The sequence below is a fragment of the Haemaphysalis longicornis genome, unplaced genomic scaffold (genome assembly GCF_048455015.1).
Source record: "Haemaphysalis longicornis isolate Haplotype H1 unplaced genomic scaffold, Haemaphysalis longicornis Haplotype H1 scaffold_6, whole genome shotgun sequence".
Classification (NCBI taxonomy): Eukaryota; Metazoa; Arthropoda; class Arachnida; order Ixodida; family Ixodidae; genus Haemaphysalis; species Haemaphysalis longicornis.
Window position 1 is genome coordinate 39,642,916 of NW_027526407.1, and position 13,344 is coordinate 39,656,259.

The 13,344-nt window shown below is 48.1% G+C and overlaps 1 protein-coding gene across 2 annotated transcripts in view; it reads left to right on the top strand.

Annotated features, from left to right (window-relative positions):
• Window positions 1-13,344, top strand: part of LOC144141503 (uncharacterized) — an 85,724-nt gene that overhangs the window by 68,195 nt on the left and 4,185 nt on the right. The gene's annotated exons all lie outside the window — the stretch shown is intronic.

The window sequence follows — 13,344 nt, forward strand, 5'->3', positions numbered from 1 at the left end:
CCGAGTGTGAAAACCTTTCTTTCGCTTGCCTTTCCAAGGTATCGAAGCTCCGATAGAACCAGTCCTGCGATGCAGCATTCACAAATGTACTTATGAAAAAATGGAATGGGAACACTAAATTATGAACCAGAACACACATAATGTGAGCTTCCGTTTAGTAGACGTAATTTAAAAGCGCTCCTGTTCTATATTTGAAAGTCACTTTTCCAAACATTGCTACTGTTATCGAGCGCTGCGACAATTTACCTGCGCAGAAAGAAATTGCGCTATTTCTGTATTCCGATTCACATTGTTGTGTTCGCATTTTCTTTTTCCACCCTTGTACGTTCTCTTGCCATTAGGCAGAGAGCGAGAGAGAGAGATAGATGAATATGACTTTTTTTGATGACCGAGGTGGGCTCTGAAGGGTGGACCTTCGCTTCCTCAGCGGTCCGCCAGAATTCCTTCGATCCCAGCGGTGGCTTCAGCCATCCGGACTGATGGGAGATGTGGCTCCGGTGTGGACCTGAGCAGAACAGTCTCCCATTGTTCTATACTACTAATATTGTATCTTCCAAGTGTATTCATACCGGAGTTGTTATTATAGCCGGGGTTTTTGGAGCTCATGGCAAGACCATATTATGGTCTATAGGTCTTCCCTGCTATTGCTCGAAGAGCACAGGTTTCACTAAAGGTCTGGATAGCAACGGCTAGAAGAAACAAAGCTTCGAAAACTGTTTGTCTGCAAGCGTTGCCACGGGACTGCCTCTTCCCTCGTAAGGGTGTGCTGGGCCGGTGAATGGTTGGATCTGGCTAACATGTAGTTAGTCGTAATATTCCTGCAAGTTACAAGCCTGTCTTTCTGTTATCTATTGGGTGTGCTTTTGTGTGGCCTTGCTGCGCTGTCTGGTATGGGGATGATGATGGTTGTCGTGGCGTCGTTGGTAACACAACTCGGTTTTGAAAAGCTCGAGTGGTTGCTTCTGTCAGTTCATTGCCCCGGTAGACTGTAATGGGCCGGAGTCCATATTAAAAATTTTTTCTTTCATCGGGAGCCTTCTCTAACAGCGAGGCTGCCGTAGGGGAGATCCTGCCTTTCGCGAAGTTAAGTAGAGCGTACTTCGAATAGCTTATGATTGTTTTCGCTCGGTTTAGGATGTGAAAGAGGGAAGTGCTGTTGTTCGAATATTACCCGTTCGAACGACAGCACATCTCTCCTCCACATCCTAAACTCTCAAAAAAAAGAATCCCTACTTCTCCGACTGCAGAACAATACCTTTCCTCACCCAGTCCGCCTCCATCGCATGTTCCCAATGCAATTTCCGATCGAACGCAAGTTCATTTTACAATCCGATTATCTTCCTAACATCAATTAGAGTGCAAGCACAACCCCATCCTCCCCCTCTTCTATCCCCTCTTCCCACCCCTGAGCTGTGGGAGAACCTGGTGAACAGCAGCGATCTGGACTTCCAGACACATTTGGCCTTCAGAACGAAGGCTGCCCGCTCATCACATGGCTTCCTGGAAAAGGGAACCACTCCCAATTCACCGGCTCAATAAAACGTTGTTCACTCAGTCACTCGGGTAGAATTTATAACAAGGGCTATGGCCTTCTCCTCACCCTTGGGGATCTTTGGCCGGCGCGGATGCCGACGCTACTGTGACTCCATATTGCTGATGACTGCACATGTATTGGCGTTGAGACAGTAGGCAGCGTCAGCGTAGACGTGGATCACAACGGTTTCTGAAAGGTTCTTCTATGGACCTCGTTCTCGAGCTTTTCTTCTTTACACGTTTAGCTGTAGGTGCATTTTTCTTGCAATTGGCGGCATGATAATACATTTTACCCATTCGTCTGGGAGGTCCACTTCGTTTTGGAAGGAGCTTGCGCTTCGGATAATGAGTGACTTCAGAATGTGTCTCTCCGCTTTGCTTTTAGACAGGCATTCCGATTGGCCTTTTCTGCACTTGGAATGTTTCTTCGATCGAGTTGTGGACGCTTTGTGCTTCGAACCGTTCGCTGGGCATGGTAGTCGATACGCCTGTTTGCTTGTTTAAAACCTTTTTAATTAAGCCATTATTCAATTTCTCATCCTTTTTGAGTGTAGGAAAGGAATGCACTAGGTGATTTTTCCAACCACGAAGGTTTCTACGAGCCGTAAGGGCATGTCTTCATACCTGTATTCTTTCTTTCCACTTAGAAGATGAGTCCAATAGTGATGTGAATGCTATTTTCGAATTGAAGGCTTCTATCTTTTTTGTGACCTTTAGATTTTAGTTGTAGGCGAATAATTTTATTCTGTTCACAATTGGGATTTTCCGGTTGTTGTAGTAGCCTCAGATCTCGGCATTCGACGGGTCTCTTTTCCGTCCACTACTGGTAGGCCGGGAGACGAGTAACTCAGATTTCTGACGAGAGCAGTCCAGTCCTCTTCTTGAATATACTCCCGCACCTTGTCTACTTCCTCTTTTAGGGTTTCTGGAATGTGTCCATCGTTGCCGCCGCCAATCCAGAGCGTGATGTCGTCGGCGTTCGAACTGTGGTGAATATCTTTGATGTTGCTTAGTCTCTCTGGAAGTGGCCTATGAGTGAAAAGGTGAAAAGAAAAGAGGACAACACTGACCTTTCAGGTGTACCTATATCCCAAGAGCAAAGCCACCCTACTCAAGGCTGCCGAGGGAAGCGGAAGCAGTCCTGTTTTCATAGATATCTCTGATGTAATTTTAGACTCCCTTCCCCGTGGCTATTTTTGCTAGACCATCTAATGTCGCTGTGTGTCTTACATTGTCAAAGGCCTTCATGTGGTCAAAACCTAAGAATTCTCTCGTATCCAAAAGAGAAAGTTCTTCTCCGTCGAATATTTGGTGCTTGATTTCTAACATATTGTCGCACATCGAATGCTTTGCTCTGATTCCTATTATATTGTGCGGGTATAGATCGTTGTCCATATAGCTACGGCTACGTCCACCCCGCACGGGGCACCTTGAGCAATCTTGGTGACGGTACTGGCGATACCGCGGACCCCGAGCCCCCAAACATAAGCTGGATCCAACCGTGGTGATGTGTTTTTAAGGTGAAGGGTAGAAACCTCTAACGGTGGCCGTCGGAGCCCAGGTCAAGCTCCGGCGGATGGGCTCCCTGTCTGTCTACCAGGCAGGGAGCTCCGGGACCTCTTTGGCTACCAGGGTAAGGTCAAAGAAGAAAGTACCCCAGTCTCCCTGCTTCTATACTATGCTCTATGGCATTTTCAAAACCCCCCCCCAAACGTGATCGGTCCCTGAAAAGGGGCCGCACCGAAGTATCTTTTCCCCAATTGCCATCTTTAACATTTCCTGAACCGGATAATTTCTCTCGATTTCTTGTGATGGAATCGCTCAATCCAACACACCCTCTAGCATCTCAGTCAGTCTTCTTGATCGCCAAGTATCTTGAAGCAATAATAGGAAAATCATATAAGTGCAAAAAACAAAGGTCTGGTGAACTCCTCATCGAAATAAATGACAAGCAGCAGTCTGCAAAGCTTCTAGCTCAGACTAGACTGGCTGATCTCGACATCAGGGTCACACCCCATCGGAGCCTCAACAGCTCGCAGGGTGTGATATCCGAAACAGATCTCCTGAACGAAACGGATGCGGATCTCCTTGCCGGCTTGAAGGATCAGGGCGTCACTGCCGTGAGACGCATCACTATCCGCAGAGAAGACAAGGAGATTCCCACCAAGCACATCATCTTGACCTTTGACCGCGCAGTACTCCCACAACACATAAATGCAGGTTTTATCCGTTGCTCCATCCGTCCGTACATCCCGAACCCGCGGCGCTGTTTTAAGTGCCAGCGGTTCGGGCACGGTACGAACTCTTGCCGTGGCCGAACGACGTGTGCGAAATGCGCGGCGCACGATCATCCGAGCGAGAACTGCGCATCCGAAACCCTCACTTGTGTAAACTGCGGGGGGCCGCATGCAGCATACTCCCGCAAGTGCGAAAAATTCCAACTAGAAAAAAAGATCATAAACATTAAGGTCACTGAGAACATCACCTTTCCAGAGGCGAGAAAGAGGTTCGCCTCTTTCCCTCTGGGGAGGTACGCCGACGCAGCTCGCCGGGGGGCGGAGCGGCGTCTGGTTTCCACAGGGACCCAGTTCAGCGAGTCTGACCTGGTCCCTCGCCCGCCCCCCCCTGGGTTGCCTCGGGCAGCCCAACCTGCCACCACGCCGCCTGCTGAGGCAGCAGCGGTTGTGGTGGCCACGTCTTCCGTCGGGACCGGTGCCGCTCCCGCCTCTGTCTCCCCGTCCTCCAGTCCGTTGGAGGGTACCGAGGTGATGGACACCACGGGCCCCGCACCGGTTCCCACCGCCACCGCACCGCCCGTGCCACTTTTGGCGTTCCCGACGCCCGCGGCGGTGGCGGCTCAAGCGAAGGGCTCCCGAAGGGGGGCCACGTCCGGGGGGCCCGGTCCGTCTGGCACCCCTCGGACATCTGACGACGAGATGGACGTCGGGCCGTTCCTGCCTGCAACGCAGCGCAAGGAGCGGCCACCGACTTCCAAGCCTACAGAAAGGCCCAAAAAGCCCAATCCAAGAGTAACAGCCCCGAAAGACGACACATGAACACACACGAACACACACATTCCAGTCATTCTTAAATTTAAATAATGGGAACAGAAAATATTATTCAATGGAACTGCAGAGGCCTCCTTAAAAATCTTGACGATGTGTATGAGATTCTGCATGCCAGTCAGCCAAGTATTATGTGTCTCCAGGAAACCCACCTCAACTCTAAACAAACAAATTTCTTAAATAGGTACATGGTATTCAGAAAGGACAGGGTTGGCTGCACCCACTCTTCAGGAGGTGTGGCCATTATCGCCCGGAAATCATTAGCATGCCACCCTGTCCCTTTAAACACTGTCCTCGAGGCTGTAGCGATCCGTACCATAATATTTAATAGGTTGATAACGGTATGCTCTATTTACATCTCTCCTGATTTTGCACTTCTGAGCTCTGATTTCGAGGCACTGGTTGACCAGCTGCCGGAACCATACATACTAACAGGCGACCTTAATGCGCACAACTCTCTTTGGGGCTCCACCAGAACGGATGCCCGAGGTCGCCTGATAGAGAAGTTCCTTACATCCTCCGGAGCATGCCTTTTCAACAAAAAACAGCCTACATACCATAACTTAGGACACAATACATACTCGCATCTTGACTTGGCTATTGGTTCCGCAGTTCTCTTTCCATGTCTTGATTGGGGTGTGGGAACAGACCCATATGGTAGTGACCATTTCCCCACCTCATTAACGTATATAGGTATAGGCCCGAGCAGTCCATCTTCCCATAAAAGGTTTAATGAATCACAAGCAAACTGGAGCACATTCACACAAACATCTCAACTACACCACACATCCATAAAACACCTACACGTTGAGGAAGCCGCCCAACTCGTCACGGCGCACATCCTCGACGCCGCCGAAAAGTCCATTCCCCAGGCCTCCAGTGGGTCCCGCTGCCCAAGGAGGCCCTGGTGGAATGAGGACTGCAGGCGGGCGCGAGAGGCCCAGAACAAGGCGTGGGGTGTCCTTCGCCGGTACCCCACGTCGGACAACCTCATTTCTTTTAAACGGGCAAAGGCTTTTGGGAAGCGAGTGCGTCGTGAGGCGAAAAGGGAGAGTTGGCGCACCTTCCTCACTTCCATCAATTCATACACTGATACACACAAAGTCTGGACACGAATACGAAAACTAAAAGGACAACAGACACACAGCCTGCCCCTGGTTAGTACAACAGGGGACACACTGGAAGACCAGGCTAACACACTTGCACAACACTTCGAACACGTGTCCAGTTCAGCACACTACACAAACACTTTCATGAAACACAAAACATCTGTAGAAAAGAAGTCCCTGCGTGATAACAACAAGTCGCACACTTCTTACAATTCTTGTTTTTCAATTCATGAGCTGAAGGTTGCTCTGAGCACATGTAAGCCTTCAGCTCCAGGTGCAGACAAAATCACATACACCATGATACAACACCTACACCCAGACACTCTTGAAACACTCTTACACCTATACAATAAAATATGGCTTTCGGGGCACATTCCTCGCTCTTGGAGGGAGGCCATAGTAGTGGCTGTCCTAAAGGAAGGGAAGGACCCTTCCTCTCCTGCCAGTTATCGCCCTATTGCTCTGACAAGCTGCCTGTGTAAGCTCCTCGAGAAGATGATAAACAGGAGACTTGTGTACTTCTTAGAGTACAATGGTCTTCTCGAGAGCTGCCAGGCGGGCTTCAGGGCGGGGCGATCTACCAACGATCAACTCGTTGCGTTAGAGTCTTATATCAAAGATGCTTTCCTCCACAAGCAGTACTGCATGACGGTCTTCTTTGATCTTGAAAAGGCGTATGATACTGCTTGGCGGTACGGCATCCTTAGCGACTTGAAGTCCTTTGGCATGTCGGGTAACATGATGAACACGCTTGCAAGTTACCTGTCTGAAAGAACATTTCGCGTGCGAGTTGGAACGGCACTTTCTAGGGTTCATGTGCAGGAAAACGGCGTGCCGCAAGGTGGAGTTTTAAGTTGCACCCTTTTTATTGTAAAAATGAATTCCCTCAGGAAGGCGTTGCCACCGTCGATTTCCTGCTCCGTTTATGTAGACGACGTACAATTATCCTTTAAGTCTTATAACCTGTCTGTCTGCGAGCGCCAAATCCAGCTTGGTGTTAACAAGCTAGCTGGTTGGGCAGACAGCAACGGTTTTAAATTTAATCCAGGGAAGTGCACTTGTGTCTTGTTTTCCAAGAGGCGTGGCATCCGGCCGGATCCAGACATTCATCTCAATGGTGTCTCGATTCCTGTCAAGAAAGAACACAAGTTTTTAGGTATAATCTTCGACGAAAAGCTCACGTTTATCCCACATATAAAACAACTAAAACATAAATGCTTAAAAACAATGAATATCCTGAAGGTTCTGTCGCACATTTCTTTTGGTGCTGACAAACAACTTCTTTTACGTGTTTTTACCAGCTTGATAGGCTCACGACTGGACTATGGTAGCGTTGTCTATGGGTCAGCCACTAAAACATCCCTCAGAATGCTGGACCCTGTGCTTCATCTAGGGCTCCGCTTGTCGTGTGGTGCCTTTCGGACTAGTCCAGTCGAAAGTCTGTATGTAGAGTGCAACAAATGGAGCCTAGAACGTCAGCGAGCCTACACAGACCTGCTTTATGCTTTTAAAATCTCATCAATGCCTCACCATCCTTTTACGTCAGTTTTTTATGATACATCAATATCTCAACTTCTTGCAAATCGCCCATCAGTCTCTGCTCCCTTCGCTTTCAGAGTAAGAGAAGAAGCGTCACAACTTGATGTCATGTTCTCAGACACCATCAAAACCTCCGCTACTGAACTTCTAGTACCGTGGCAGCTTCGCCCGATATCATGTGATGTATCTTTTACAAGTGTCGAGAAAAACAGAGTGCCTAGAAGCGCGATCGTGCAACATTTCTTGTCCCTTCAGCACAAATACAAGTGTGCTGAATTTTACACAGATGCTTCTAAAACTGCCACAACTGTTTCCTGTGCTGCGCATGGTGGTGGTACCTTTAATGTCTGTAGAACTATGAATAGAAATACAAGTATCTTTACGGCAGAGGCCTATGGCATACTTCTTGTAGTTAAACATATTGTTCTAAGTCGAATTCCGAAATCTGTAATTTATACTGATTCTTTAAGTGTTGTGCGTGCATTATCCTCACAGAAGTCTAACAACCATGTGGTCAGTGCTCTCATTAGTACTATTATGTCTGTGCATGCGTTAAACCTTGAGGTGACCGTGTGCTGGGTGCCAGGGCACTCTGGAATTCCAGGTAATGAGACCGCAGACGGAATGGCGGCCGCTGCTGCCCTTACAACAACAGTTGACATAACAACAATACCCTACACCGACCTCAAATCACACATCAGACAACACCTTCGCACAACATGGCAAGCGCACTGGAATCAACAGACTGACAACAAACTACACATTATAAAGCCACTCTTGGGAGCATACACCACTGATACTCACAACAGACACAACGAAGTTACCCTGGCTCGATTACGGATAGGCCACACGCATGCAACACACTCCCACCTGCTCACGGGATCTCCAAGACCCCTGTGTAGCAGGTGCGGGGAGGGCCTATCCGTAGTCCACATACTAATAACATGCAAGGCACTTCACACAACACGACACAAACACTTCAGAGAACTCTACAGACAACATATCCCACTACACCCATCGCTGTTTCTAGGTGACGATGCCAGTGTTTCTATGAAACGTGTGTTTGATTATTTGTCAGATGTTAAGTTTTTAAACCTTATCTCATATCACGCATAATCAAATCTGGCCCTATACACCAGCCATCACCATTACCTTTAATTGATTTTACAATGTCCGATTTACATGTTTTTATACCTACCTTTTTATGGTAATCACTTCGCTTCATTATATAACTTTTCTTCTGGCGCTCTTTGCCCTCGCTGGCCTTGCGCCATGAAACGCCAACCATCATCATCATACGGCTACGTCCATGTAGTGGTACGGTTGAGAACGACGTGTTCTTGGAGTTTGCCAATACAATATGTTAGTGAGATTGGTCTTAAAAATGCACAGCTCTTTGTTGGGCTTAGGGGTCGATAATATTTTTGTAGTCTTCTAGAATTCGGGGACCTTGCCACCCAAGTATCACTCATTCATGAATTTGACCGGTGCAGTGAGACAAAGCTCGTTAATGCTTCTAATCGTCTTGTTGGATATGCCGCCAGGCCCCGGTGTCAACTTCGTCCGCAGCTTTATAACAATCCCTCGGAGTTCCTAGACTGTCAAATAAGGGGTTCTGGGGTTCAGAGGAGGCGGGAGATTGACGTGGAGCTTCAAGCCGACATTCTTCTCTTTGAATATTTATATGATCTTGGCTTTTTTCCCGTTGGGCTCGTGAAGAATTCAGTTTAATTTTAAATTCGCCGCTGTTTTACCTAACTCAGGATTCATAAGGCTTCGCAGCATGTCACAATTTTTGGGAAGCCCGATCTCGATGTCCATGCATTCGCACATTTTGTGCCATCGCGGGGGCGAAAGTTGATTCGCGTATTCTTCTATTTCGCTGTTTATTGCAGCTATTCTCCGTCTCTAAGTGTGGTTGTGTTTTTGTTTCTAGAGTCGTTTCTGCAATCCGTGTTTGGCTCCCCACGTATGATGTTCGCTGGAATCAGTTGACGTCACACGCGCCTCCTCTGATATGGTTTTCGTAGATTTTTCGATGTCCGCCTTCAGCCGTGCCAACCATGCTTTGATATCCGCTATGTCGGGCGTACCGCCGTCGTGGTACCACTCAGGATATCTCAGCGCTGCCACTCATCGCTCCTTCCATTCTACAACCTTCAGTTTGTGCTCTTTGGATTTAGCTGGGCGAGCACTGATCTTGCAGCAGTTTTTTTTATTTCGTAGAAATAAGCGTAAGATTGCCCTTTGTTTAAGCGCGTGCTATTTACTTGGGCTTGCGACACTGGCGAAGATTTAGCGTTAGAAACTCACAAATTCTTGTCTCGCAGCGAGACCTGTGGCATTGCCGATGGCGCTAATCATATTAAATCCGACCGCCTACGCCGCCAAAGTTTGCCGCAGCTGCAGTACAAAAGTTAACGTCACCTGGACACCCGGGCCCAGTGGTCTGAAAGAGAACGACGCATTTAGCATATCGCGTTCATTGCGACCACGACTACCACACTGCCCTCTTTGAAAAAAGCTGTCGACTTAGCTTCACATCAACGTCTATTTTTAAAAACACACGCAGCTGGCTGGCGCCGCATCTTTTCAAAGTGCTACGAGTTGTGCCGCGCCTCCGCCAGATGGCGCCACGGGTCCCGCGTCCGAGATAAGACGCAGTGAAACATCCCCTTCGCGAGGGGCACGATCAAATGCAGAGCATTTCCGGGGGCGCACGACGTTAAGTAGTTTGCGTTACGTTAATGTTGTTGCACTTGTGGCAACTGCTGACGAGAGAGCGCTCGTCAGCAGTAATTTGAATTTGTCAAGGATGTAAGGCGCGTTCGCAGCGTCCCATTCTGTGTCGGCTTTGTGGCGCAGTGGGTAGAGCACCATGTACAGCCGGTAAAAGGCTTGTCTATAACACAGCGTTCGTACACTCAGCCCTATCCTGCCCCGCCGGAGCGGGATTTGAATAAAACTACTGCGGAATTCTAAAGTCTTAGCCCTTCGCTTTTGCCTCCGACATGTTTGGAACGAGTATGTTTCGGCAGTTTTCGGGTGTAGCTGGTTGAAGTTGAAATCGCTGTTATAGACAAGCGTTTTACCGGCTGTACATTGCGTTCCGCCCGCAGGGTCGCGGGATCGAAACCGGGCGCCGGATAGTATTTTTTTTTATATAGTAGGGACAACGACGGTGCGGACTCCGGGCGTCAACGCGGGTGACATCGTGAGTTACTGAAATCCTCTGCATTTAAAACAATTGATTCCACGTGTTCTCTGTTTACCGAAATTAACTTCAATCCTGCGCCTAGCACATGGAGTTTCGGCAAGATTTCACCGCAGGAACGACGAAAATTTTATCATGTGCGTAAAGTGATGGCAGGGTGATATTTGGGAACTAATCCAGCTTGACTTAGGGTTCGCAGATACCTTGTGTTAATTTCCATGCGCGGAACTTCAACAAAATTAGTGTTACGGATGCACTTCACGAGCGGAAGTGCAGCCACTCAAGAGCATGCGGGAAGCTCGCACTGCCGAATCCGTTGCGCTTAACAAATTTCTCGCTTTCTGGGGAACTCCTACAGACCCATTGATTTTGCATGCTTCAATTAACAGGTGGTATTGTTATGAATGACTTCTCTTATAAGGTGTGGCGCAAAATAGTAGCGGCAACACTCGATCAACTGAAATGAACGCGTGGATTTTTGTCCCTAAGCTTAAAACATAAGCGTACAAATGGACGAAAACTTTTCGCTCGCCTCTCTGTAGCCGGAGAGACATCCTGGTACACCAAAGGTCCTTGGCATTTTTTCCCACTGTTCCCACACATAGGATCAAAAACAACACATCTACAAAAAACTGGGAACTACGAAAACAAACTGCCTATTCTTCCGCATTCGGTGGGGGCTGAGCTTTTTCGACGCAGCGCGCAGGTCTCGGTTAGCCTCCACCGTGTAAAGTTTCAGTGACGTTAGCGGGTACCGCTTCCAGCACTGCCGCTGGGCGGCTGTGGAAAACATCTGAACATATCCCAGTGCATTATGGCGGGGCTTCGTGAACACAGAAGCTCTGCAAAACCCTCGTTCAACACTATGCTTAAACGATCTTATCACGCATAACGTATCTCCTCTCCCAAACCAAGCATTACGCTAGCGTTACCTTTTTGAGCAAACAGGATAGCCAGGGTACCCTAACGACCAACTACAAAAACTCTATCTTGCTTACTCGCTCTTGGAAACATTGATGTACCTCAACCAAAATTTACGGCCGAAATATCATCCGTAATGTAATAACGGTTCACCTTGGCGGGCTCGGGACTATTTGCTTACAATTATTGTTTTTTACGTTGTACATACGACACTTTTCATTTTTCATGCCTTTGAGATCCTTTCCAACTTCCTCTTCAGTTACTAGAGGCACAGTGCAAGTTGAGCTTCTATTTTCAGTAGTTCCCCATGGCCTGACGTTGCTAGCACACAGCCTGGTGTAGAGTCTCTCTACAACATTAATTGTCGCGTTTAAGTTGTCCGTGACGGTTCCCTGCTCATCTATGAGTGCGACCATCCTGTCTTTGCCGATGGCTAGATTTCTCTCAGTTGCCTTCAAGCTTTCTTCCGTCTTTCAACATAGGAAAAGCTCCAGGTGAATGCGGCATAAGCCTAAATATTACGAAGAAGCGAGGAGATATTGTACTCGAAAAGCGTGCTATCCTGTTTTCGGATTGGTTGAAGACTAAATAAGTGCCAATAGCCTGAAAAAACGCCAACATATTTCTGATTCATAAGAAGGGAGATCCCACGGACTTTAAGAATTACCGACCTATCAGCTTAATCTCAGTTGATTACAAGCTGTTTACCAAAATTATAGTTAGCCGCAAGGGGACAGCCTGGACTCCACTCAACCCAGAGAGCACGCTGGGTTTAGGTTTAGCAAAGAGTACTCAACCATGGGTCACATCCATGTCATCAACCAAGCGATAAAAAAGCACGCAGCGTACACTAAACCCGTTTACATGGCATTTTAAATTACGAGAAAGCGTTTGATTCCTTACTCACAGCAGCCTTTTTGGAGGACTAACAGACCAGATAATAGAGGAAACATACATAAAACCTCTGAAGACATAAAGGAAGGCATGGTGTCATGCGAAGAAATTGCATCGGCAAAAACAACCAGCACGAGACGAAAAGACGTAAAAAAAAAACTACGACAAAGAAGAAGACGCAATGCACGTGGCGCTAAGTTCATCGACTTGCGACCACGGCACGAGCTCGCGCCGGCCACCGGCGAATGAGAAGCTGCCAGCGACAGCGGCTGGCGGGCAGAGAGGAAGGAGAGAAGAACTCCGCGGGGTGGAGCGAGACCGGGATGCGCGGCGGTCGGGCGACCGGACCCGTGCCGTGCCCCAAGAGGTCCTCCACAGCCACAACCTCAAAGACACCTTCTCCACAAACAAGTCAGGTCGTCAGGCAGCGGTAGAGGAACACGACGCCCAAGAGAGCTGCGTCCTCTGCTACACGACGGGGAGCTCGGAGCGCGCCCTACCCCTGCGGCCTGAACACGCCAGCTGGACCTTTGAACACCGAACCATCACGACTGCGCCTCTGGAACGTGAGGTAGGGCAACCCCGTTCCGGCAGCAAACACTTATTGTGGACATTTCATCACCGTGCTTAGTCCTTGCCCTTCATTCTCTGACTTCGGACACTCCCCATTTGCTTGAACTCTTGAACGTGTTCTATACCAGTCTTTCACTGTTCTTCAGTGTTTATTAGTTCCCCGCTGTTCCTTAGTTTTTCTCTGTTTGTTGTGTGTATTTGCTTGGGTTTCGGGTTACATAAACAGAAAGTCTCGTTTCCACAGTTTATTCTATTTTTTATTATTGTCCCCGAACCTGACAATGGGCAGGATTACCCTCTACAAGCAACGCGATAAATTATCGATCACAAATGGAATACGAGAGGAAATACCATCTCTCCAAAACTATCCTCAGCATGTCTAGAGGGGGCATTTAGAAAGCCTCACTGGGAAAACATAGGAGTAACGTTAAACTGGGAATACTTTACCCATTCGAGGTTTTCAGATGACACAGTCTTTCTGAGTGGAACTGGGGAA